The following is a 23,513-nucleotide window of genomic DNA, read 5'->3' as shown; positions in this document are numbered from 1 at the left end:
CTAAATCTCTCCATCATAAATAGAGTGAGTTTAAGGCTTACATGTACCTTATTTTTATTAAGAAGTGAACCAAATAGAACCTTAGACACTTGCTTACAATTGCCTGTTTTAGTACTATCTATACCATTAAGCATATGAATGACATGCACTTTATGAATTAAAGCAGATATTATAAATCTAGGAAAGAAAATTTCCTTATCTCTTATAGCTAGTGACATTGTTAGCCTGGTGCTCAGTTTATCCAAGATCAATAGAACAACATTCAAGTGCCTGTTGTGAGCTATGGAAAACACCAGCTTCTGGACCACACTTGATATGTTGTCAGAGCCTGTCTTTCTATAAGTGAAAGCCCTTATGATAGAATCAACCAAGAAAGACCATTACCTCCTTATGTACTTCTTGTTCAGACTAGCCAGGTTTCACTATAGTTAATGAAGTCCATGAACTCGGCTAGCTCATCCTGTGTTGGAACCTCCAGCATGTTCTCAGTTGGAATATTCAAAGCTTGATTCATATCCTGCTCATTAAACTCCACATGTTGGCCTCCAATAGAGCAGTTCACCACCATAGACACAGAGTTGTCTTGCACAACCGTCCTTACTACAACTGTTGTCCAGGATTCATGCAGAACATCTAAGTAAAGGATGGGATTGACAGTTAGAGCTCCTGCAAGATAAGATTCAGACAAAACTTAACAAACCCCTTGAAACTATCAAGAGCTGGATTAGCATCTGTGAGAGCAAGATAGTTGGTTCCATCCTTGGGGATTGCAGCTCTAGCATTGTTTAGTGCCATTATAGAGGAGTAAAATTGAGTGGGTAAGAAAAGTTAGAGAGAAAGAGTTTGAAAAGAGAGAGAGAAAGAGAGAGAGAGAGGTTGAGAATTGGAAAAATTAGGTCACTTAGAGATCTCGAAGGCGTAAAGAGCTGTATATCGAGATGTCTGGGTATTTATAGTAAAAGGTAAATGACTTATCGAGAACTAAAAATGGACATTTGGAATTTGCTTATCGAAAAGTCATATTTAGAGAATAGATACATATCGATATGTCATTTTCCTGACTCTTATCGAGAACTAGAAAATGACTTGTCGAGATGTCAAATAAATACCCAGTTTTTCCAGAATGGACTGAATTGTTTCCAATTTTTATTTGAATAAATAAAAAAATCAGAATAAATTTTATCAAAAGTATCATACTAAAAATAATTTATTAAATAAAATTATTTCAGTCTGAGTTAAAGATAAGTTTAAATTGTACTTATAGAGAACTCAAAGTAGATTACTAGAGAACTCAATAATACTTATCGAGAAGTCATAAAGTGATTTATCGAGATGTTCATTCGACAAGTATATTAATGACCTTATTCGAGAAGTCATTCGAGAATTCATAATAACTTATCGAGATGTCCATGAGAAGTCTAACACAGACTTATCGAGAACTCTATCGAGAAATCAAAATGACTTATCGAGATGTCTTACTTCGAGAAGTCCAAAAGTGACTTATTGAGAACTACTTCGAGAAGTCTCAAAATGACTTATCGAGAGGTCATTTATACTTATTGAGAACTCAGTTCTCTATATACTTTTGCTGCTTTTGAGATCTATCTTTTATTAACTTCATATATTGACAAAATGAATTAACAAAGAGACAGTTTACTTAGATTTTGAAAAATTCCAAGTTGACAATAAATAAAATGAAAATAAATATGCAGAGAAATCTGAAATATTGATAATTCATATTTTAGTTAATTTCCAATTAAATCAAATTAATTTTGATTTACTAGAAATTAATCTGATGCAAAACATTAGTTGAGTTCTTGCCTTTAGGATGAAGAATTAAGCATACCAATTTCACCTACAAGTCTACTGAAAGTAGCTTCATCCAAAGGTTTAGTAAAAATGTCAGCTAATTGCTTTTCAGTTGGAACAAAAATTAGCTCAATGGTACCATTTGCAGCATGTTCTCTAATAAAATGGTACATTATATCAATGTGCTTTGTTCTAGAATGATTACATGGATTAGCCATAATAGATATAGCACTAGTATTGTCACACATAATTGGTATTTTGTGTGACACTAGGCCATAATCCATTAGCTGATTTCTAATCCAAAGCACTTGAGCACAATAACTTCCAGCAGCTATGTATTTAGCCTTAGCTGCGCAAGTTGATACAAATTGTTGTTTCTTGCTATATCAGGATACAAGTTTTTGTCCAAGAAACTGACAGCTTCCACTAGTGCTCTTTCTGTCAACCCTGCATCTAGCAAAATCTGCATCTGTGTATCCAACAACTTCAAATCCTATTCCCTTAGGATACCATAATTCCAAGTTTGGAGTCCCTTTTAAGTATTTGAAAATTCTCTTCACGACCATCAAATGTGATTCTTTTGGATTGGCTTGAAATCATGCACACAAACATGTTGCAAACATAATATCTGGACTACTAGCAGTTAAATACAGCAAAGATCCAATCATTCCTATGTAACCTGAAATGTCTACACTTTTTCCTTTCTTATCTTCATCCAACTTAGTAGTTGTAGACATAGGTGTAGATGCGGGTGAATAATCAACTATACCAAACTTCTTCAATAGATCCTTGACATACTTAGTTTGGGTGATGAAGATTCCATCACTTCTTTGACTAACTTGAAATCCAAGAAAGTAACTCAATTATCCCATCATACTCATTTCATATTCACTCTGCATGAGTTTTGAGAATCTTTGACATAGCTTTTCATTAGTAGAACTAAAAATGATATCATCCACATAGATTCGAACTAGGATCATATCAATACCATACTGCTTGTAGAAGAGAGTCTTGTCAATTATACCTCTAGTGAAACCATATTTGATCAAGAATTCTGACAGAGTGTCATACCAAGCTCTAGGTGCTTGTTTTAGTCCATAGAGAGCAGTGAGTAATTTGTATACAAAATCTGGAAATTTTGGATCTTCAAAGCCAGGTGGCTGTTGTACATAAAATTCTTCTTCCCACTCACCAAAGAAATGCACTCTTCACATCCATATGTTACACCTTGAAATTTGAATGTGCAGTAAATGTAAGAAAGATCTTTATTGCTTCAAGTCTTGCAACAGGAGCAAATTTTTCATCATAATCAATTCCTTCTTCCAGTGAGTAACCTTTTGTAACTAATCTTGCTTTGTTTCTGGTAATAATTTAATTTTCATCCATTTTGTTCCTGAACACCCCTTTTGTTCCAATTACACTTCTGTTCTTTGGTGCAAGAACCAACTCCCAAACTTTGTTTCTTTCAAACTGATTTAGCTCCTCTTACATAACAGATATCCAAACAGGATCAATTAGAGCTTCCTCAGTTTTCTTAAGCTCAACTTCTGAAAGAAAACATGCATGAAGGCATTCATTTGTAGTTGCACTTCTAACCCTTACTCCAATAGCTGGGTCACCAATAATTACTTCTCTTGTGTGACTCCTATCCCATTTTCTGGTGTGAGTTTGTTGACTTCAGTTTTCTATATTTTCTTCATCATTGGCATGACTTGCAGAACCTTCTTCTCCTTCTCCCCCTGAGTTAGTGCTATCAAATTCAGGTGTTTGAGATGAGCTTTCATTCTCATGATTCACTTGTTCAGTTGACTCTTCATCCATTCTGTGATTTGTGTTGACTTTAACTTCATCCTCAGAATCACTATCAATGTTTAGATTTTCAAATTTAAGGGCCTCGTCTTCATTTTCATCAAGGCATTCCAAGCCTGGACACTTGTCATCATCAAAAGTTACATCTGTGATTTCCATAATTTTCTTTTGTTCTAGCACATAGACTTTATAGGAAGTTCTCTCCAATGAATATCCTAGAAAAAATACTTCAAAAACTTTAGAGTCAAATTATCCCACATATTCAGAGTTGTCTTTCAGAACATAACACTTGCTTCCAAACACATGAAGATGCTTCACAGTAGGCTTCCTTTTAGATAAGACTGAGTATGGTTATTTGCCAAGATTTTTGTTGATGAGTTATTTGTTTTGAGTATAGCATGCAGTATTGACAGCTTCTTCCCAAAAACTTGTTGGAAATTTGGCATCTTGCAGCATTGTTCTAGCAGCCTCCACTAATGTTCTATTTTTCCTTTCAACAACACCATTCTATTGAGGTGTCCTAGCTGGTGAGAATTCTTGAACAATACCTTGTCTTTGCAGAATTCAGTTAAGGTTGCATTTCTGAATTCTGTGCCATTGTCGCTTGTGACGCCCTCCAAACCCGGGTCAGAAGTTTGGGGTCCACACACACACACCTTAATTATTACATGCTTATAACAATAATAAAGATAATAATAATATTATGCAGTGACCCTACTTACCAACTACCATGGATCGCAACAGGTTAAAGTATGCACACAAGCCACACACACACACACTTATATTATAAACGCCCAAATCCCAACTATTCAAACTTACAACTGAATATTAAACATTATTACAAACTTCATAAACTCAAACTATTCCAAAAGTTGTCAGCTAGCTTAACTCGATCAACCTGGACGCCAAGCTCGCGTACTGGATTGGGGATCCTTGCTACCAACAGGTTCCTTCTTAACTGGAAAAGAACATAAACAACATCACACAAATAAGCTAACTAGCTCAGCAAGTCACTTTGACAAGACTGAGAATAATGATCATCAAGTGAAAAGAGTTAAGGTATCAAGTGAACAATGAATAATGATTTAGAATCGGATATTATATTTTTATTTTAAAAACCAAGGTTAGGCTGTTGATCAGTCACGTACTAACCCCGAGCAAGGTACACAGCTCTGCTCTAATTACTGGATCCAAGGCACACATTGGCCTAACTTGACCACCAATCTGGTCTGACCACGAATCTGGTCCACAATTTTATAAAACAATCCAATTCTAACATAATAACAGAATAAATAATGTAAAGCAGTAAACAAAATCATAAGAACATTGGATGTCCAATAATGAGATGGTTTCAATTTTCACAAATAAAATATGGCTATCAAAAGAATCAAGGTTTTAAGGTTATAAGAATTTGATCTTTCAAAGTATAAGGTACAATGGTTTGGATATGTAAGTAATCTGATTCAGTATTTGGTATTTAGTTTGTATGTATTTTGTGGAGTAGTATCATATATCTGTGGTTCGTATTCGGGTATTCAACAATTAATGGTTTAGAAAGAATAAGGTTTACGGCTCAAAGATCAAAAGCTGGAATCAAGGTTTAGGGTTCAGTGCTTCAAAGCACTTGTAATATAAAATAGAACTATCAATTATCTATAATATATCTCGAGAAAGTTATTAACACTTGCCTGGTACTAGCTTGCTATACTTCACCAATTTCCAATCAAAATCTCCTACTCCTCGACTATCTGTTTCCTTTCCTACGCCTTGCCTTTTTTACTCATATACCATAAGTATCTATCAATACTCAACTCATATGATTCTATTCAGAATACACTTCTATCTACCCTTCGTTTTACCCAAATCCGACTAACGGATTTAAAGTCATGCTAAAAACAAGTAAACACTAAACATATAGACCGATAGTCAAACAAACAAGTCACATATAGCACATAGCACGTCAAACAATCAATGAAATTTCATCTATAAGGAAGTCTCGGGTCATAAACAATCTTTTGGGTATTTAATATAATTTTTAAAACATTTTTCGGAGTAAAAAAGGGTCGTTGGGTCAATTTTAAAGCAATAGACAGGGTTTGGTTGGCCAAATCTGGCTTCAAAATAATTTTCTAATAATTATCGAGCCTTGAAAACAATTTAAAATTATATTTTAAGGCTCGAAACTATTTTTCGGAATTTTTAAATCATTTAAAAATAATTAAATCCGATTAAATAATTAATTAAAATCAATTAATAATTAATTAAATTAATTAATCAATTTATTTTCTAATTAATTAACTAATTAATTCAGATTTATTTTTGAATTTAAAACAATTTTTGGAATTAAAATAATAATAATTTTTTTTTTGGAATTTTCAGTAATTAAAAACGAATTTTTATAATTAAAATAAATAGAAAATATGATTTTTAAATAATTTATAAACAGGAATCCTATTTTTGCAATTTCAGGAAACCTGAGGGACCTCACTTCATCTTCTTCAATAATTCAGGGACTAAATTGCAGTTTTGCAGTTTAGTCGCCGGAAAACGACGGGCTTGCCGGAGAACTTGTCTTCCGCACCGTCACACTTCCATCTCCTCCAGATATAATCTACACAACATCGGGGTCCTATTCAAGCAATCAAATCACATTAATAATCCCAGAACTAGCCGAAACGACCGAAACAAAAACTCGCCGCCGGCGAGTTCTAGAAAAATCCGGCGAAAACTTCAAATGCTTTCAAACCAGAGATCATCTGTTAACAAGCTATACACCAATCGATTTCAAATTTCAAGAGGAACAAAACCCACCCATCTAGAACATCTAATAACCCCTAGAACAAAAAGCCTTAAATTTCAATTAAGAACATTCATACGGGTTATAAACCCTAATTTCAAAATTCAAAAATTAAACTCAATTTTGAACATGATATTGAACTCCAAATCAGTCATATGACATATCAAAATCATCAGGAAAACAAGCTCTACAACATGCAATCATCAAATCATTCAAACAATCATCCGAACAAAAATTTATATTTTTAATCAAAATAATTCGAAAATAAATAAAAATATATAAAATCAACCTTTGATTCTACAGTAAAACGAGTTCTAGAATCTGATAGTACTCCTCAAACCCTTCGATTTAGTTACTCAAGCTTTCCAAACAAAGATCAATAACACCTCCGATTTGCAGTTTGATTCTTGAAAGGTTATATGAATATATGTATTTTTTCTGTAAAATTATATAATTACTGTTTGCAAATGATTTTCGGTACGAAATAAAATACGGTAAAGGTTATTTATAATTACTGAAAATTAGTATCTCGTTGGATCATTCCGGATATAAAATAGTACGTTTATTTATAAAAACGGATCCAAATGGTACCGGTTTTCGGGATAATTATCCAAATCTGTACAATTTATACTGCGGTCTTGGTCTCAGCACCTGGTTATACGTATTACGAGATGATAATTATAATAGTTTAATAAAAAGATCCCGTTTATCAAAAATACGAGTTTTATTGATTTACCGAAACGAATATTGTATCGAAAATATTGCGCCAGGACCCGCACAGGACAAACCGTATGCTAGATCGAAAAAGTCGAAACATGGAAAATGCTCGGAATATTGCAATTAGGTTAGAAAGGAGTTCTCGGAAGAGTTTCGAGTTATAAAAACGTAAAAATGGGTGAAGTCGGCTGGTTCCCGATTAAATTAAATAGTTTATAAATACTCAGAAAAAGAATTTATACAATCCATATATTTCCTATAAAATCATAAATCAACATAAAAATAAATAGGAAGATATGACAATTATCTATATTTTTTTTGGACATATAAAAATTAAAATACTCAATTTATATTATTTTTAAATGTCCAAACACATATATCACTTAACAAATAATTCACTGAATAAATACTGAACATGCATAATATTTATTTATTAGCAAAAATAATTACACGATATATCCCAGATATTACATCACTCCTTAATCTTTTCACACAATCCTGATCTTCAGCCTGTTTCTCAATCTTCCTGATGTGTTCAATTATGATGTGTGGAGTTTCATCTTTAGAATGCATAAATTCTACACATGTGTATCTTGAGTAGTCATCCACCGTCACAAGTGCATATTTCTTTCTAGAAATTGATAAGACATTAACTTGTCCAAATAAGTCCATGTGAATAAGTTGTAAAGGTGCACTTATAGAATTCACAGTTTTATTCTTGTGACTTGATTTCTTTATTTTTCCTTTTTGACAAGCCTCACAGACATCATTCTAAGAAAACTCCAGATTTAGCATATCCCTCACTAACTCCTTTTTGACTAGAGTATTGATTGCTTTAAAATTCAAGTGAGAGAACTTTTTATGTCACAGCTTGCTTTGTTCTTCAGATGTATTGGTGTAGAAGCAACAAATTTCATCCTCATTTGCTGAGTCCAGGTCTGCAATAAATAAGCTTCCTTTTCTTACTCCTGTTAGGTCCCAAATTATCGTAGAAGGGGGGTTGAATATGATAATCAATAAACTAAAAATTCTTTCGAATCTTTAGCGGATATAGATTTAGTGCTCGGTTAGTGGTTACATGTTCTTGAGGTGAATATTGTTTGGGAATATAAAACGAGAAACACAAGATATTCGGGGAAATATATATTCGTATATAAATCCACGAGGGGTGTTGCTACACTCCGGTTAATAAATTAACCAGCTACAATCTAAGAACAACAAAGTTCCTAGCATCTACAAAGATTTATAAATCAAATCCTATACAATGATATAGCTTTTGTTTATCTAAGGATTTAATTACCAGGTAATGATTATAATGCCCCTATGAATATACAAGAATTAAATCGGGCATTATAACGTTACTCCGATGAGAAGTTAAACGGATATAGAAAAAATTGGGCTTCTCTGAAAATCTTTGCTGGTATTTTTCACCTCTCTTGGGAAAGAAGATGAATAGAAATAATTCCAATAGCTTGAATGCTTTTGCTGCTAAGTGTAGTCTTTATATACAATTCAAATGTGTGGGTAAATATTGACCACACAAATTAATTGAATGAAACAATAAAGTAGTTACTGAGGTTGAGGAGTGCTCTATGGCGACCAAGTATATTTGTTTTGTGGCGACCAAGAGATACAAGGGGAGGAGTAATATTTTCTATGGTGACCACAGTGAGGAGCTTCTTGCCATTATATTTATGTGTCTCTATGGTGACATCAAGGGGGACAGGAGGGGAGCCTGTGGCGACTACTAGTGTACTAGTACAATAAATGTACTTAGTTTACTTTTTCTTTTATAAACCAAAACCAAACAAACTTGCTTGTACACGTTTTTTGATTATTTGTTTAATTCTTTTTTTTTCTTTTCTCTTTTTTTCTTTTTCTTTTTTTTTTTCTTTTTATTATTTTTTGTTTTTCTTTTTAAGTTTAAATTATAACTAAATTAATATATAAAATAAACTTAAATATAAATTACATAAATAAACTAATTTAGATTTATAAAATAAACTTATTTAAAGTTTATAAGATAAATCATTTTAAGTTTATTAAATAAATTATATTAAAGTCCACTAAATAAATTTATTTAATTTAACAATTAAACTTTGAGCTTCGCCAGTCCTTCGAGCCGCTTAGTTGTATATCATGCGCACCTCTTCTCGTACTTTACCAGATAAACGTTCAATCCAAGTACGTTCCTCAACTTAACAATCCTTCTATAAATAATACCCAGATTCCTTTCATGAGTTGTTGACGTCTAGTGCAACTGGTCTGGTTCACAGACGACTAACCCCGATTCAGGTCTTCGTATTATAGCCTTGATTAAATTGTTAAGCTTGCAACAAATTTATCGCTTCGAACACTAACTGTCAATAAATAATTGTACTTTTACTAGAATCCTTTATGGTACTTTAGACAACATCGTCATTGCTACTACAATCTTGAATACTTCATTCACTGTTCTTCACCGACGATTAACATATAAATGAACTCCTGTCGGTGAGTATAGCTTCAAAATTGCAGTTGTCTTCTTTAACCTATGTCTATACCATATCTTCAATTCTTCAGATTCTTATGCTTCGAACACTGTCTATCTTCAATCAATGCCAATGCACTGAAATCTTCCGGTGATACTTGTATACTGAATCTTCAATATTTCCGAAATCCTGAAAGTCTTTAATCTTTATTCTTCACTGAGGCATGATCATATTAATGAACTTCTTTCAGTGACATGTAAAGAGACTTCAAGCTTTCTTCTAATCTTTTGATTCTTTGTATTTGCATTGTCTTTATTTCTTCTAATTTCTTGTGTAGACGTAGTATTATAAACCTGTCATGTCCAAGTGTTGTTCTCGTGTTGAGTTATCACGTAACTGTTCATACAGCTACGCAGTCTCACTAATAATCTCCCCTTATTTGATTGTTAAACCTAACAAACAAATTAAATAGAGAGGATAACTCAACTAACAACTAGAAAAAGTAAAGTACCAGGACTTGTAAATAATGCTACTAGTTTTCTGGATCAAATACTGCATTTCCAGATTTCTTGAGTAACATAAATGAAAGATGCTTGTTCCTCTAACACTGAACTAATCTTCAAGTATTTTCATCTTTATTTCCTTGGTTCTTCAAATCTATGCCAGATAACACTTCTCAGTCTTGAAGTAATCATCAGCAGCTTCTTTTGTACAACCACATTTCCTATTGAGAAGCGCATATCTCTCTTGCTTCTCCCCTATGAGAATCAACTGCTTAAAGGAGATCACCTTCATCTACCCCATCTCTATACAATAGAATCCGCAGATAAGAACTAATGGTACTCCCCTTTTGGAAAACAGCTTCTCCTCTTATGAAGAATAGTGATGAACCAAACCACTTCTTCTGATTATTAGGAAATCACCTTGTGTTTTACCACCTCTCCCGTATAATAGGATCCGTAGTTACAAACAACAATGGTGTGGTGTAGTGTACATGTGCGCTTTACCTTTACCTTTTTCCCCCTTCCTGATATTTTTCCCCCTTAGTTGAGGAATCCTTCAAACTATTATATAAGCTTTTATCTCCCCTTTAGAGAAAGAATGTATGCTGTTGTCTGAAGGAGTCCTCATATTTTACTTGGTTGGAAAAGAAATAACAATTCAGAGTCTGATCAACCATGTCACGTTAAATGCTGCAAGAATGACTTCACTGTTGATCATCCTATTAACCAATATTCCCAACTCCTTATACCTCCCAAATGTGAGATCACCAATTATTACCAATTGTTATGTCCCAACTGGTTAGGTCCTGAAGTATTCTAAACCAATCTGTAAATGTTAGATCCCTAAGAGTTAGGTTCTAATCATAAATACATTCGAGACCCGAAGTATCAGATACTATGTTTAGAGATAGGGAATGGGATATGGTGTTTCTCTTTCTTCCTCACTGTGACTGTGTGATTCTATTTCGTATACCTCACAAGTATTTCACTCTTCTCTCCACTCGTGTTTACACTCATTCTCACAAGTGTATCACTCCTCTCATGGCTCCAAAATCCCGATGTACCTGCAAGGAAATCACCTTAGCCATCCTTAAAGAGGTCAGTGGTGGTGCAATGGGAGTTCGCAAATCCCCATCCTTATTAGACTCATCAGATGAATTTGAGTCATAATCTACAAGTTGCTAGTTTTCCTTTTAGGGTTCTAGATTTGAACTCTGGTAAGGTAAACAATGATCCAAAGAATTTAGCATAAAGATCAAAGTTTCCTTTTAATGTCTGTGACGACATTTCCTTGTGACTCATCAGGTAAATCTGAATCATTGTCAACAAGTTACGGATCTGCACCTATGTCGAATCCACTATCCGCAGATGCATTTAGGGGATTTAAGCCTGGGGAGGTAGACACTGACCACTGACATATGGCTATTGGATCAGTATCCTCTCCTAACACTTGTAAAGGCAATTGGTCCATTAGAATACCTTGAACAATCGAATCTGACCTTTAAATGGTCGAAACTCTTGTTTCCGTCAAGTCATCCTTTATGTGTGTAAATTATCCTTGTGCATCAAGAATTGTTTATGTTTGAGGTGGTGACACTACATCGGATACCCTGTCTGTGACAACCAGTAAATATTTGAGTTCTTTTATAAGTGCGATGTATATATTCATAAATATTCTGTGATATAATGGCATTGCGAATGTTGCTGGAATATTTTTAAGCGTATAGCTTTTGTACGCGAGTAAGATTTTCGTTACGCGACTAATTAGTTAGCGCAATTTGATAATATTCGAATAGTTACGACTACATGATTAAGTAATAACTGAGATTCTCGCAATTTAGTGATATTTGAATAGTTGCGATTAGGTGATAAATTATATTCTAATATTATGGAGTGGAGTCAATTTATTTGCAATTGCTTGTGTGTTTTTTTTATGTGTTAATTATATTTTACATGACTTATTCATTAGTGTGATAATGTTAGAAAATTATCTTTAATATAAATTTTTGTTCAAAATTTTTGAAAATAATTTTATTAAACTTCTAAAATCTCATAGTATTTATGGTATTATTTTGTGATTTATGGATTTATATTTTAATTACTAAAACACATTATTTTTAATTATACTTTTAATAGTTGTTGAATGATAAGTGTGCCCTTGCATGCAAATTCCACCCAAATAGAGATCAAGGGTAAGACCGACCTTTCACCCTCCACTAACTCCATTTGACCAACTAAATGACCAATAAAACCCCACATGCAAGACATGCTAGTAGTAGGAGGAGGATAGAATGGTAAAAAGCAAAATCCACTTACTATTTGGATGAGACAAAAGCTAGACCAAACACTCATCTCACATCATTTTCTTCACCAACACATCACTCCACTCTCTCCTCTCCCTACTCCCTCTCGTCCGCACCTAAAACCTCCCCACCCCTCTCATTTTTTTCTTCTTTATTTCTTCATTTCCTTACACCTTTCAAATCCTCTAAGCAAGGGGCAACTACATTTGGTTCTATATCGTCATTTAAGGTTAGTTTCTTAGTTGCATGTGGTTAAAGCCAAGGGTTTAACTTTGATTCTTGTGAATCTAGAGTTGAACTTAATGTGGCTCATAAAACATGAGCAAGATATGGTCTTGATGAAGTTTTTTGCTTCTAAATGCAAGCCATGATCTTGGCCTCAAGCATTCGACAATGACTCCCAAGGAGCCGAATGGATTTTGTGGTTGTGTGTTAGTTTTATTTGTTTTCAAAAAGGACGAGACTTTGCATGTGGATTTTAAAGAACTTATGATATTTTTAAATTGAATTTTTCAAAGTTCCATCCTTGCATGCCATGATTTTTACAATAAAAGTTGAAGTTAATACTTGCATGTCGTAGTATAAGTGATATTTCAGACAAATTAGCTATGTGACTTAGATTTGAGATTTTGTGCAATGCATTCCAAGATTTTTGCCCTGAAATGATAGTATGCTATGTTACTTGATAAGTCATAATCAAATCTAGTAGCCATCAAGTTGATACCATGTATTTTTGGTTCGAAAATTTGCTTAAAATTTTAATTGTAAAATCTGCTCTGCTATGCTCTCTAATTTGCCTCGGTAAATGGCTTATATGGCTAGGTTTATGCTCGTATTTTTCCATAGAATGACATTCAATAGGGTTGTGTATATGGTAGATTAGATTTTCTGGATTGATTGTTGGTTTTGGTATTGAAATGGGAGTTAAGGTGGAAGGAGGTACACTAGGCACTATGTAGCAAAATTTTTCACCATAAATATAGGCTATTTTAAGTGAGTTTTGGTGAGGACCTTGCTAGGCCTGAGTTTACTGGAGTTAGTACTTGAGTTGTACTTGAGTCCAGTGGCTTTAATTCGGTTAAAAGCTTGCATTTAGGTAGGTGCACACACACATTTTCGAGAGTAGCTCAGAACAGGGTAGGACTGTGTAAACTTGAACTTTGGTCGATTATAACCATGCCATAGACTAGGCCTTCATGGAGCCTTGGCTTAAATAAGTATAATACATCCTTAGGAAGCTTAGAAAACCATTAAAATTAAAAATTGAGTGAGAAAAATGAGTTTTATGTAAGTAAAAACAGAGCAGAGTGAATTCGAGGGAGGCTTGGGCAGTGTCAACTTTGAGCAGAGGCCTGGAGAAGTCTTGGTGAGGCTTTGGCCTGAAACCAAGCCTGACAGTTAGTTTTACGTCTTAAGAATCCATGGGAATTGGTTTCATTAGAAGGCCCCATATAGAAGTCAAGAATTCTGCCAAGGAGCGCAGGTAGTGCAAACCGGTGCTAACAGGAAACCTTAGTGTGAGTATTGATTTTTGTAAGCCTATAGGAGTGAGGCCCCTGAGTCTCACCAACTTTAGAAGTTAGTTTAGAGTCTTAACAACCTTTAGGAAGTGGTTGGAGTGAAGGCCCAAGGTGGAGACATCCTATTTCCACCAGGACACCCGAGAGCACCCTTAGAATGGCATTAAGAAGCTTTAGTGGTATTCGTTGTAATTGGGACTTTGTGGTGAAGAGTCTGAGTGTTGCACATTATCTTTAGGTTTAAGTTAGGTCAATAGTAGTTCCTATGTGTTACATTCTTATGTGCTTAGGTATTTAGGTGATATTATAGTATAAATAATTAAGTAGTATATGCCCTGCCATTATGTGATTATGTGGAGTACTTGAAATGCATATGATTAAGTTATGTGTATTCTTATAATCATAAATTCTTGCGTAATAGTATTTATGATAAGGGTAAAAGTTAGTCTAGGAGCTTATAGACTTATAACGTGTTAAAAGGTGAATAGTAATGAGGTTAATATAATGTGTAGGTTCCGAAGCGATGGGGAAGATTCTTGCCGTCAAGATCGAGTAATCTTAGAACTGTTGAAAGGCAAGTTACTACCTTCTTATTCTTATAATTATTGCGAGTATACATACTCTTTCATGAATGCTTAGTTGTAATAACCACCATGTCATTAATTAATTCAAATACTTTCGTTAATAACTCTTAATCTTGTTAGTACTTACCTTCAAAACATTCCCTATCCATTAGACCGTGAATACTAAACTCTCTCCATCAAATTCCCTAAAGCGAACCCCATTAGTGAACTTGAAATCTCTTGTTATAATTCCATTAAAGTGATACCAAATCTTTCCCCGCTATTCATGTTATAAATCATTAAAAATAAAATAAATGTTTTCTTGACTTAGTGGATTGGACTAGACGCAAGTCCTTTTCACACTTATTGATAGGCTCACATATAGTCTAGGGGTCCCATTATATTTGAGAGCCCAACAAGGTTTGGGATTACTTCGCGACTGATCACCGGCTATAATCCATAGCATCCTAAAATGAATTTTGATGATTTGATATTTAATTGATTATAACATGTTGCCCGATGCCATGATACCATATGCCATGTTTCAATTGCTAAGATTTTACCATGTCTTTATATTAAAACTTCATGTTTCTTATTGTCATTTTTACAAGCATCTATAACCCCTTGATTCATGAACCCGTGCTTTTGAGCTAATTCCTTGTATAGTAGAACTGATAATACTTGCTGGGCATTTTAGCTCATTTTCTTGTATTTAACCCTGTTCTACAGCTAGCAATCATGGTTCGTACCAAGCAGACTGCCCATAAGTCAACCGGTAGGCAGGGCGCAGGTAGAATATATATGTATAGACTAGGAAAAATCCGCCAGTATATAATTGTGGTATTAGTTAGAAGGGCTGTTCCAAACTCTGAACTTGTAAAGATCTCGGGATTGTTAATATTTTTGGTTGGGTTTGTAATCGTATTATTATCATCTTTTGGACTTATAAGTTGTAATATAATTATGGTTCATAATTATTTAGTGTGTATGTGTTATTGGTTTGGGGTGTGACAGTTTTGGTATCAGAGCATAGGTTTAGAGTAACTGGACAGACCAATTAGGACTATAGGAAGTATGAGTATATAATATAATATCGGGAGTACTAATGCGCGATATTCAATTAAACTGTATCTAACTTTATATATATATAAATATATATATTACTTAAAAGCAATGTGTGCACTCATCATCTTCGGCCCTGCAGAGCGACACAATCGCTTTCTCTGTCTATGCTGACTTAAGGCTGCATCATGACACTCTCCAAGGAAAATATGTCTGGCTGATGGAACGTCTTGAAGAGCTATGGAAGTAAGCAAGTGATGGGTAACGGACCTAAGGCGAAAACCATTTCAAAGCTCGAGTCACTGATCCAGGTGGCCACATCAAGATTGGAGGAGATGCCCGTGCATCGTGACTGGACCAGCCAGATTACTGTGCAGATGATAGTGGATGAGTTTGGGAGCATGGTCAAGATGCTACGTGAGGACACTACCCCCGACATCACAAGGACCCGTGAGGAGGAGTCCGAGGAGGAGGCTTAGGACGAGTTCTAGGGGACTTGACCTTTAGTTGCTTGGATTAGGCTGCTTCTTTTATTTACCATGTTATTTGTTTCCGTTTCTATGTCACACCCCAATTTTAACAAAAGACACTATACGAATAATCACAATAGTTAACAAAAGAAAATAAATACACCGAATCCAAGATCTTACAGTTTAGGGTTTGGAACAGCCCAATACTATTAACTATTACAACCTGATTTCAATATCGAGTCCTCACACAAGACGATCACTAATCTACCTGAGCTCGAACATATGAATCGGCATCACAAGTCTTACATGATGTCTGCTTGAATCTAACCATATCTGCTAGCTTGAATATCAGGGTGAAAGCAAGTAGTGAGCCAAATGCTCAATAAGTGCTATAAAGTATATAAACAAGAATGAACAAAAAATGAAAAAAAAATTAACAATGGAAATGAAAGATTCAACAATATAGTAACAAGAGATAAACTTTCAGGGTGATGGCATCTTTTATTTGTAACAAAATAATAAAAAACCATTTCTTTATCAAAACTATTTTATGACGCTATGGATTACAGCCAGTGATCAGCCACGAAGTAATTCCGAACCTCACTGGGTTCTAGAACATTAATGGGATCCCTAGGAAACCTTTAATCCTATAATTTAAAAGTGGAAAGGAGTTGCGTCTCAGTCCAGGTCCAGTATTTAAAGAAAACATTCGTCCCCCTTTGGGACTGAAAATCCACTTTTAACTTTTCATTTTAAAAACTGATGCCAAGCGACGGTTAAATTCTTAAACAGTGAACATCTTTATCAAGGGTTCTAGATCAACTTCGAAGCACATGGGATAGGTTCAATCAACTTTACGGCCATGATCAACTAGACTGATACCTTATCAAATGAAATTGCAAAGTTTCTATTCACAAGGGATTTGGTAATGAGGTTTAACAGGGTTATTGAATAGTATAAAGGAACTAAGTCAAACTAGGTTCAATGTAGTGGTTCCAGATAAGACATAGGTATTTAAAATATAAAGAAGGTGAGCATCAGTAAGTATAACAGGGTTTCATGATTTAAGGATGAGAATAGAGTTATCAAGCATATATGAACAACTTTGAGGAATAACTGAATTTTAGGTGTCAAGATAAGGTCACTAAATATAACTTATATAGGTTTTATCATCACAATTACTTTGGTATACTAGCATGGTATGACTTTTGAATTACTTGCATAGCAATCTCCAAGTAAAGTTAAACTACTTGCAATAAATACTTGAGGGTTCATGGCACTTGCATATAATACGAAAGATAGATTTGAAACCACTTGGACCATTTATACATATATATCAAGGTGAATTAGAATACTCGCATCATATGTAAAGTTGGGTTAACACACACACTTGCAGTGTAAACAAAGAAAATAGGTTGAAACACTTGCCTTGAGAAAGGCTTGACTTGACTGGCAGGTGGGAGCAACTGGGAGCTTTACTCGACTTTAATGGCAATTTTATCCTCATCTCGTGAGCCTACACAAAATAAATGATAACCTCATTATAATATATTCTCACCAACTCAACCTAATTATAAACCGAAATTAAGCACATTGGAACTTAGGCCTATATACACATACATGCTTACAATTACCTTATAAGCATAATAGCTCACATAGCCATATATGCTCACATAACACATTTAAGTACATAATAATACATCAACACACTATATTGCATCACTAAGTTTGGATGATCTCACTCCACTTACTCAAGTCACTTAATTATGCTAAGCTAGTCAAAACTCCTAATATTGTCCTCATAACTCGAAAGTGCCTTTCCTAAACCATCAAGTTTCTATTGACCCTGACCTAGGCCCTACACTCTACTGACCTTAAAATATCTTACAACTATGATGGTCAACCTAGGCCTCACTCATAAGTGCTCTAAAACTAAATGTTAAGTGAATGTGCTTATTATAGTGATTTCAGGATGATATCAATGGGTTCTTGAGTACAGTTGACACCCTTACACCTCAAATTTACCTTCCAAACTTCTACACTAGAATTTTCTGATCATAAGGTAACTCCCAAACTTGGTGTGACTCAAAGGCCTAGCTTGGGCTTCCCTAGGCCTAAGCTTAAAGTCCATGGTTCTCCTATTTTCTAGACAAAAAGGTATTATGTCTTGCACTAACTTGTGACACATGATTCTAACTCAATTCCTATGAAATATGGCTGGAAAAACACTTCTGACACTCCCTCTAACTAGGTCCAACCAAGTCCTAGTGAGGGCCTACCCATGACATGGTCAAAACTCCTCATATCTAGGTTGCAGTAAAACTATCCCCTGCTGGACAGATTTAGTATTTTCACTCGTGCACCTAACCAAACAACCTACAAACCTCTAAAAACATCTAAAATCTGAAGTATACCCCTAGTACTAGCTTCTGATGACTTGGGCCTCAAAGTGCATTACAATGACAAGGTCAAATCTCACCCTAAACCTCATATTACCAAACTAAAAATCTGCAGAATTTAATGTACCCCTTTCCACCATAATTCCCACTTGACAAACCAAACCAAACATCAACCAAAACCCAAACTAAACCTCAACCAAGGAAACCTACTGAACTAACACTCCCACACACAATATTGGCTTAGTGGAGATCATCTTTACCTAAAGTGCAATATAGCAAAACAAGAGTCAAAATAATACACTAATTACAGGTCATCACAATTTCAAAAATAACAACTTAAATACTACATATATACGAATCAAAATCACATAACAAGGAGCACAAATCATAATTAATATCTTAACTCAACTGAAATCAGAGTTTATTAATAAAAATCAATCCAAATAATCAAGAACATTCGGAAATCATGAGTTGAACATATACATGCATGCTTTCGAACTTACAAGCCAAAAACAATATGGTTTCCTTATAAATTTCATCATAGAATCAACATGCAATCCTAGAATTAACCATAACTAGTATGATCACTTAGCATGCAAAGAGTTTTATCAAGTTTTTATTTCCAAATCCATGTTATTATCACATAAACACACAAAAATCAAATAAAGCAACAAGAACACCATCCATTCGGCTCCTAACAAGTCATGGACGAATGGATTAGGGTGAAAACAACATTTGCACAAGTGTGACACACTCATCTCTATACATTCTCAACCCCTTGATAATATATGTCATGGTAAAAGCCTTAGATTCACAAGAATCAAGGGTGTTCACTTTGAGTTTAACAAAACACTACCATGCAAGATTAAAACATAGATTTTTTTTCATCATAACTCTTTGGATTATAAATGATCAACATATGGGAAGTGAGATTACTTAATGGAGGGTGGATGTTTGAATGAAAAATGAAGGAGAATGGGGGGTGGGGGCTTCGACCGAGAGAGGGCTGAGAGTGAGAGAAGGGAGAAGAGGAGGGAGAGTGAGTGTGATGTGGTGGTGAGAACTGTGACAACTTATCTTTGGTTTTTAGTTTTAATTTGACTAAAATGTGAGTGGAATTGAGAATTCACAAAATTAACCCTCTAGCAAGCTTGTGTGAATTTGCATGCAAGGATAAAGAAGTAACTTGGCTAGTGAAGTAGTAGTTAGTGGGGTTAGAATTTCCAAGTTTGCCCTTATCTTGTGTTGGGAGAAAAATGCATGCATGGGCCACTAAGTAAATTGCAAATTACAAATTAAGTAATCTATATAAAACAATTTTTATAAACATAAATGCACTCCCATAAATCACAAAATATATATTATAAAATAGCTTATGATTTTAGAAATTTAATGATATAAGATTTGAAAATTTGTTGTTAAAAGATTTTTAAAAATCGATTTTTCATATAGAATGAAATAATTTTGATTATCATTTAGAAATACTAAATAATAAGATTTTCCTTTCAATTTTTTTTATATAAACTAATATATTAAACACTTAATTTATAGGCATTCAATATTTAGATCACCCACATTTATAATTCCACATAATTTAAATCTCAATTATAAAAACACAATTATATATAGATAAAATTTAGAAATACCGGTCGTAGCATTCTAGACTCTCGTACTGTTTTAATTCGGATCTGTATTTGTATTTGTACCTTGTGATTCGTACCTTTCAACTTGAACCATGTTAAATTCAGTTATGCACTTTCCTTGATCCCTATATTTGCTCTTTTAAATTTCTTGCTTATCACCATGCATCACCTTTATTGTTATATTGAAAAATGTATACCATGATAAATGCAAAAAACACCTTAAAAATTTTTGCACCACTCAAATTGTATAACTCTTATTTCGGAAAATGGCACCTAGGAGAGCTCGAGGAAGACCTACAAATAACCAAGAAAATGAAGGAGAAAACCAAAACCCCGATATAGCACAACTTATGGAATTGGTACGCCAACAAACTGCTATTATAGCCCAACAGCAACAACTTCTTCAACAAATACATCCACCTCGACAACCCCCAGAAAACGTCACTACTTTCAAAACATTCCAATCCGTAAAACCCCCTGAATTTAGAGGAACTCAAGCCCCAGTAGAAGCTCATGCTTGGCTTAAGGAGATGGTAAAGTCCTTTTCCTTAACAAATGTTGGAGATAATCAGAAAGTGGAGTATGCCACTTACTTCCTGAAAAGAGAATCAAACTATTAGTGGGAGATAGCGAAAACTTTAGAAGCTGCTGAAATTATTACTTGGGATAGGTTTAAGAGAATGTTCTTGGATAAGTATTTTCCTCGCTATATGCAAACACATATGGAGATGAAAGTATGTTGATTTTAAAGAGAAAAGGGAAAATAGGTTCCAACAGGGATTGAAACCTTGGTTAAGGAGTCACGTGGTAGCTTTTGAGTTGACTACTTATGCTTAAGTGGTTCAGAATGCGATGGTATTTGAAGACGAGAGTGAGCAAAATCAAAAGGAGAAAGGCAACAAGAATAGAAGATTTGAAACATGAAAAGAAGGCTCAAGTTACAAGGGTCAGAATTAGAGAACTAATCAAAGGCTTAAATTTCAGAGTGGACCCGGGAACTTCAAGAAGAAAGAATTTGGGAATAAATCACAAGAAACGAGATCTCAGTCAACTGGTGGACAGAAACCCTCGCAAGGATCAATTCTGAAATGTAAGATTTATAATAAGCGACATACGGGAATCTGTAATAAGGCGAATGTAGTTTGTTTCAAGTGTCATACGAAGGGCCATTATGCTCATGAATACAAGAATCAGAAGGCCAACATCACGTGTTATAAATGTGGGAAAGCAGGACATGTATCACGAGAGTGCAAAGGAGTGGGTAACAATCAATTGCAACAAATGACTGTTGTACCCTACCCTGTGAAACAAGCAGCTCCTATGCCAGCCTCATCATTCCCAATGTCTTTCAATCAACCTCAGATAGCATCATCTTCAAATCATCCAGCTTTGACTTATCTAGCTCAAGCAAAAACTTTCAACATAAATATGAAGGATACAATTCAAAGTTACGATGTGGTGTCAGGTACGCTTTCTGTGAATGCTGCTAGTGCTAAGTACTGATTGATTCGGGAGCCACCAGATCATCTATTTCAAGTCTTTTGTTGATAAGTTGAATTGTAAAACCCAATTGATGCATGAGCCTTTATCCATTATTTTAGATAATATCGATAGAGTATCTGTAAATCATATTTGCCCTCATTGTGCAATAGAGATAGCCAGACACATTTTTCCTGCGAACCTTATTCCTTTCCAATTAGGCAAATTTGACGTGATCTTAGGGATGGATTGGCTGACAAGTTTCAGTGCTCAAATAGACTGTAAGGATAAAAGGGTAGTATTAATTACACCTCAAGGTAAGAAAGTGGCATTCAAGGGCCAAAGGCAAACTCAGACATTTCTCACCTCGATGCAAGCAAAGAAGTTGATTCTGAAAGGATGCGAGGCGTATATGGCGTATGTAATTGATAAGAGTAGAGAAGTTTCTAATCCGGAAGACATTACAGTAGTAAGAGATTTTCTAGACATTTTTCCTGATGAGCTTCCTGGCTTACCCCCGGACCGACAAATTGAGTTTACAATAGATCTTGCACCCGGCACCAAACCTGTTTCGAAAGCTCCATACAGGATGGCACCAACGAAGATGAAGGAATTAGCAAAGCAAATACAAGAACTACTTGAAAAGAGATTTGTAAGACCAACTGTTTCACTGTGGGGCACGCCAGTTTTGTTTGTGAAGAAAAAAGATGGGAGCATGAGACTTTATATAGATTATCGAGAATTGAACAAGTTGACAATTAAGAATAGATACCCTTTGCCGATGATTGATGATCTGTTTGACCAACTCAAGGGAGCCTCTTATTTTTCAAAGATTAATCTGCGATCGGGATACCACCAGTTGAAGATTAAGTTTGAGGATATACCGAAAATGGCTTTTCGAACAAGATATGGACATTACAAATTTCTCGTTATGGCTTTTGGGTTGACGAATGCACCGGCTGCTTTCATGGATTTAATGAATTATGTATTTAAGGAGTACTTGGACAAGTTTGTCTTTCATCGATGACATTTTAGTATATTCAAAGACAGAAGTTGATCACGCGGAGCATCTAAGAATAGTTTTGGAAGTGTTGCGAAAGGAGAGATTGTATGCCAAGTTCTCAAAATGTGAGTTTTGGTTATCTGAAGTAATATTTCTAGGACACATTGTTGGAAGTGAGGGAATTAGGGTAGATCCTGAAAAGATTGAGGCCGAAATAAATTGGGAGGCATCGAAGACGCCCACAGAAGTGAGAAGTTTTATGGGACTAGCGGGATACTACAGAAGATTTGTAAAGGATTTTTCGAAGATTTCCGTACCACTGACCAAATTGATAAGGAAGAATGAGAAGTTTGCATGGATGGAGAAGTGTGAAAGTAGTTTTCAAGAATTGAAGAAAAGATTGGTAACTGCTCCGATATTAGCATTACCAGATGACAAGGGAGATTTTGTGATATACAGTGATGCCTCTTATAAAGGACTTGGATGTGTATTGATGCAACACGGGAAGGTGATAGCGTATGCTTCAAGACAACTTAGACCACATGAACGGAAGTACCCGACTCATGACTTAAAATTAGCTTCGATAGTGTTTGCTTTGAAATTATGAAGACACTACTTATATGGGGAAAAGTGAGAGATATACGCAGATCATAAAAGTCTGAAGTACCTCTTTATTCAGAAGGAGCTAAATATGAGACAACGCCGATGGTTGGAATTGATCAAAGACTACGATTGTTCAATACAATATCATCCGAGAAAGGCCAACGTGGTAACAGACGCTTTGAGTAGGAAGGAAAAGCTAAGTATGATAACAATGTCGAAGGAATTATCTGATGAAGTTGAAAAATTGCAATTGAAGCTTTGTGATCATGGAGGAGAAGAAGAAATGTGTTGTGCCATTACTTTTCAACCAACACTACTAGAGAGGATAAAGAAATGCCAAGATGAAGTAATGACTCAAGAGA

Source organism: Apium graveolens, chromosome 3, assembly GCF_009905375.1.
Source record: "Apium graveolens cultivar Ventura chromosome 3, ASM990537v1, whole genome shotgun sequence".
Lineage (NCBI taxonomy): Eukaryota > Viridiplantae > Streptophyta > Magnoliopsida > Apiales > Apiaceae > Apium > Apium graveolens.
This window is presented reverse-complemented; position numbering follows the sequence as displayed.